A 6086-nucleotide genomic window follows, 5' to 3' on the forward strand; every position below is an offset into this window, starting at 1 on the left:
TTTGTCAAACCACAAACTATTCTTAAAAATAGAGGAGAAAGGAATACTTCCAAACTCATTCGACACATTCAGTGTTACCCTGATCCCAAAACCAGACAAAGACACATCAAAAAAAAGAAAACTATAGGCCAGTATCTCTGATGAATATTAATGTATAAATCCTCAACAAAATACTAGCAAATCAAATTCAACAATACATTAAGATGATTCATCATGACCAAGTGGGATTTATGCCTAGGATGCAAGGATAATTCAACATTCACAAGTCAATCAATGTGATACATCATATCAACAGAATGAAGGATAAAAACCATATCAGATCATTCAATTGATGCTGAAAAAGAAGTTGATAAAATTCAACAACTCTTCATGATAAAAACTCCCAAAAAAATGGGCATAGAAGGTACATACCTCAACGTAATAAAAGCCATATACAACAAACCCACAGCTAGTATCATACTGAATGCGGAGAAACTGAAAGCCTTTCCTCTAAGACTGGGAACATGGCAAGGATGCCTACTGTCACCACTGTTATTCAACATAGTACTAGAAGTTCTTGCTAGAGCAATCGGACAAGAGAAAGATATAAAGAGCCTCCGCATTGAAAATGAAGAGGTCAAATTATCCTTGTTTGCAAATGATATCATCTTATATTTGGAAAAACCTAAAGACTTCACAGGAAAACTATTAGAACTGATAAACAATTTAGTAAAGTCACAGGAAGCAAAATAAACATACATAAATCAGTAGCATTTCTATATGCCAACAGTGAACAATGTGAAAAAGAAATTTTAAAAGAGTAATCCCATTTACAATAGCCACATGTAACGTTAAATACCTAAGATTAACCAAAGAAGTGAAAGATCTCTATAATGAGAACTGTAAAACACTGATGAGAGAAATGGAAGAGAATGCCAAAAGAGGGAAACTTATTCCATGTTCATGGATTGGAAGAATCACTGTTGTTAAAATGTCCATACTACCCAAAGCAATCTATAGGTTCAATGCAATCCCTATCAAAATATCAGTGACATTCTTCACAAGAATAGAAAATCCTATCCTAAAATGTATATGGAACCTCAAAAGACCCAGAATAGCCAAAGCTATACTAAGCAAAAAGAACAAAACTTGAGGGATCACATTACCTGACTTCAAATTATATTACAGAGTTATAGTAACCACACATATCAGTTCTAACTAAACTGGAGATAATTATTGAGTACTTAAGACTCAACAAGCGTTGTGCAAAATGCTTTACATGTTGTGTTAGTTTGCTCAAGCTGCCATAACAACTGGATGGTTTAGACAACAGAAATTTATTTTCTCACAGTTCTGGAAGCTAGAATTCCAAGATCAAGGTGTTGACAAGGTTGATTTTATTCCCAGGCCTCTCTCCTTGGTTTGCAGGTGGCTGCCTTCTCACTGTGCCCTCATATGGTCTTTCCTCTGTGCACACACATCCCTGGTGTCTCTTTGTGCAAATGTTCTCTTCTGATAAGAACGCCAGTCAGATTGAATTAAGGCCCACCCTTACAGCCTCATATTAACTTGATTACTTCTTTAAAGGCCCTATCTCCATATACAGTCACATTCTGAGATACTGGGGGTTAGAGCTTCATCATATGAATTTTGAAGAGACATAATTCAGCCCATAATACATGTATTATCTGGTTATTCAACAATATTACGAGGTACATTCATTCCTCATTTTACCTCTGAAATTCTCCCTTTCCCATCAATGCTTCCTAACCTTCTACCATCTCCCTTTATTTCCTCTTCACATTCCCATCCAGACATAGGCCCACAGCAGTCTGCTTATATAAAAATGTTAATATCACAATTATTTATTTCACATATTTGTTCTTGTTTAATATCAGGAAGTACATGGTTAACTCTATCACTTTTGCTTATTCTGATACATTTCCTTGCCTGAGTGCAAAACCTGTGGAAATCAAAGGAAGACTGTCTGTTGAATTGCACAGGACACTGCACACCACAGCTGACAGGAGATGCCTGTCAAGGGCACTGGATGTGGGCCTTGAATCTGCAGCTTCACAGAGCTTGAAGAGAGGGTCAACTCTGCCACTTAGGAACTTCTCCATGATTTTCTTCATTTGTGATAATTTACCTTTTTTAAAAAAATTAATAGACTTCATTTTTAGAACAATTTTAGCTTTATAGAAAAATTGAGCAGCAAGTACAGAAAGTTCCCATAGACATCCCCCTTTACCCACTCCCTCACATATACATAGATTCCCCTACTATTAACATCTTGCATTAGTGTGGTACATGTATTACAAGTGATGAATCTATATTGGACACATTATTATTATTAACTAAGTATATAGTTTACATTAGGGTTCACTCTTTGTGTTTTATGTTCTGTGGGTTTGACAAATGTACAATGACATATATCCACCATTACAGAATCATAAATAATATTTTCACTGCCCTAAAAATCTCCGTGCTCCACCTGCTCATCTCTCCCTCCCTGTTCCCTAACCCCTGGCAACCACTGATCCTTTTACTGTCTCCATAGATTTGCTTTATTACCAGAATGTCATACACTTGGAATCATACAGTGTTTTAGTTCGTTTTCTGTTACTGTAGCTGAATGCCTGAGACTGGGTCATTTATAAAGAAAAGGAATCTATTTCTTAAAGTTCTGGAGGCTGGGAAGTCTAAGGTCAAGGGGCCACATCTGATGAGGGTCTTCTTACTGCATCATAACACAGCAGAAAGCATCACTTGGCAAGAGGGCAAGAGCATGCTAGCTCAGGTCTTTCTTCCTTTTCTTATAAAGCCACCAGTCCCACACTAATGACTTTATCTAATCCTAATTACCTCCCAAGGCTCCACCACCAAATACCATCAAAATATGAATTTGGGGATTAAGGTTTCAACATATGAAATTTTAACACACATTCAAACCATAGCATACAGTATGTATCATTTTAAGATTAGCTTATTTCACTTAGCAATACATATTTAAGATTCCTTCACATCTCTTTGTGGCTTGAGAGCGCATTTCTTTTTATCATTGAATAAATAAATATTATATTATCTGGATGTATCACAGTTTATCCATTCATCTATTGAAGAACATTATGATTGCTCCCAAATTTTGGCAATTATGGGTGAAGCAGCTATAAACAAACATTTGTGTGTAAGTTTTTATGTGGTTGATTTATCTTTTATTTAAAAATAGGAGTTTTTCTGAAATACTTTTCTTTTTGAGATGGAGTCTCACTCTGTCACCCAGTCTGGAATGCAATGGCGCAATCTTGGCTCACTGCAACCTCCGCCTCCAAGGTTCAAATGATTCTCCTGCCTCACCCTCCCGAGCAGCTGAGATTACAGGCGAGCCACCACGCCCAGCTAATTTTTGTGTTTTTAGTAGAGACGGGGTTTCACTATATTGGCCAGGCTGGTCTCAAACTCCTGACCTTATAACCCGCCCGCCTTGGCCTCCCCAAGTGCTAGGATTACAGGCTTGAGCCACCGTGCCCGGCCTGAAATACATTTTTAATGTTAGTTTTTCATTACAAAATAATACATGCTTGCTGCCACAAATTCAAATGACATGGAAGTAAATAAAGTAAAAAGTGAAAACTGGTCCCTGATTCTGCTGAGAGATCATTAAAGAAAAAATAATTGGCCAGGCGCCGTGGCTCAGGCCTGTAATCCTAGCACTTTGGGAGGCTGAGGCGGGCGGATCACGAGGTCAGGAGACCGAGACCATCCTGGCCAACATGGTGAAACCCCGTTTCTACTAAAAATACAAAAATTAGCTGGGCGTGGTGGCAGGTGCCTGTAATCCCAGCTACTCAGGAGGCTGAGGCAGGAGAATTGCTTGAACCTGGGAGGCAGAGGTTGCAGTGACCCGACATCGTGCCACTGCACTCTAGCCTGGCGACAGAGTAACACACCATCTCAAAAAAAAAAAAAAAAAGAAAGAAAGAAAACATAATCATAAATGATAACAAAATAAGATGGTCCCTAACATCACTTTCCAATCATTCCTTTTATAATATAAAATAAGACTGGGCACACTGGCTCATGCCTGTAATTCCAACACTTTGGGAGGGTGAGGTGAGAGGATTGTTTGAGGTCAGAAGTTCAAGACCAGCCTGGGCAACATAGGGAGACACCATCTCTACAAAAAAATTTTAAAATTAGCCGGGTATGGTGGCATGTACCTGTAGTCCCAGCTACTCAGGAGGCTGAGGTGGAAGGATTGTTTGAGCCCGGGAGGTCAAGAATGCAGTGAGCCGTGATCGCACCACTGCACTCCAGCCTGGTAGACAGACAAAGACTCTGTCTCCAAAAAAAAAATAAATAAAATATAGATATTCATTATAGCACATTTTTTTTTTTTTTTTTTTTTTTTTTTTTTTTATGAGACGGAGTCTCGCTCTGTCGCCCAGGCTGGAGTGCAGTGGCTGGATCTCAGCTCACCGCAAGCTCCGCCTCCCAGGTTCACGCCATTCTCCTGCCTCAGCCTCCCAAGTAGCTGGGACTACAGGCTCCCGCCACCTCGTCCGGCTAGTTTTTTGTATTTTTTAGTAGAGACGGGGTTTCACCATGTTAGCCAGGATGGTCTCGATCTCCTGACCTCGTGATCCGCCCGTCTCGGCCTCCCAAAGTGCTGGGATTACAGGCTTGAGCCACCACGCCCGGCCTATAGCACATTTAGAAGACACAAAAAGTAAAATGAAGAATTGTCCCCCAGTTCCACCTCACAAAGACACCCACTATTACTAATATATTGGTGTATTTCCAGTGCTAAGGGTTTAAACAAATATGTATAATATATAATATAAATAAAATATTTTATATATTAAATAAAATTATACAAATTTTTATATAAAATTTTACATAAAAATTAAATTAAATTTTATATATATTAAATTTAAAATATACACATTCACACACACACACACCATACACACAAATAATACAGATTGAGGGAAAATTAGAAAATACAGGTATATTAACAGAAAAATTTTAAACCACCCAAAGTTTCACCATTCAATGATCACCTCTGTTGAAATTCTGGGCTGGGCACAGCTCATGCCTGTAATCCCAACACTTTGGGAGGCCAAGGTGGGCAGATCACGAGGTCAGGAGTTCGAGACCAGCCTGACCAACATGGTGAAACCTCGTCTCTACTAAAAATACAAAAATTAGCCAGGCATAGTGGCACACCCCTATAATCTCAGCTTACTCAGGAGGCTGAGGCAGGAGAATCACTTAAATCCGGGAGGTGGAAGTTGCAGTGAGCCGAGATCTCATTGCTACACCCCAGCCTGGGCAGGAGAGCGAGACTCCATCTCAAAATAAATAACTAAATAAATAATTCTGGTACATATCCTTATAGCTATGCTCCTTCACATACAGACATATAAATGCATGTATACGAAAGTGAAAAAATGCTTGACATACCATTTTGTGACCTGCTTTTTTAGTTTACAATATACTGTGACATCTTTCCATTTCAATAAATATATAATTTAATACTGTCATTTATGAAGCCTCTATCACATTCCATTATATGGACATATAACTTATTTTATCAGTGCGCTGTGGCTAACCATAATTACAGTTCCAAGTTTTCACCATTAATGCTTCAAGAAATAGTCCTATCTTTAAGTATTTGTCCAGTTACTTCCTTACTATAAATTCCTGCATTCAAAATACTAGGTCAAAGAATATGGGCATTGAAAAAACAATGGAAAACACATACATACATACATAGGTTGACTAAAATTCAAATCATACAAAAGGATAAGCAATGAAAATAAGTCTTCCTCTTACTCCATACCTTCCAAGTCCCTCTTGGTTTTTCACAAAATTACAGGATAATATACACATGGTTTTGCTTTTTTTCACTCAATATGTGTTAGAGAGATTTTCATGGTAGTACACATAGATCTTATTTTTCTTTTTTCTTTTTTTTTTTTTTCTTTTTTTTTTTTTGAGACAGAGTCTGGCTCTGTCGCCCAGGCTGGAGTGCCGTGGCCAGATCTCAGCTCACTGCAAGCTCCACCTCCCGGGTTTACGCCATTCTCCTGCCTCAGCCTCCC

Source organism: Mandrillus leucophaeus, unplaced genomic scaffold (assembly GCF_000951045.1).
Source record: "Mandrillus leucophaeus isolate KB7577 unplaced genomic scaffold, Mleu.le_1.0 Scaffold844, whole genome shotgun sequence".
NCBI classification, from domain to species: domain Eukaryota; kingdom Metazoa; phylum Chordata; class Mammalia; order Primates; family Cercopithecidae; genus Mandrillus; species Mandrillus leucophaeus.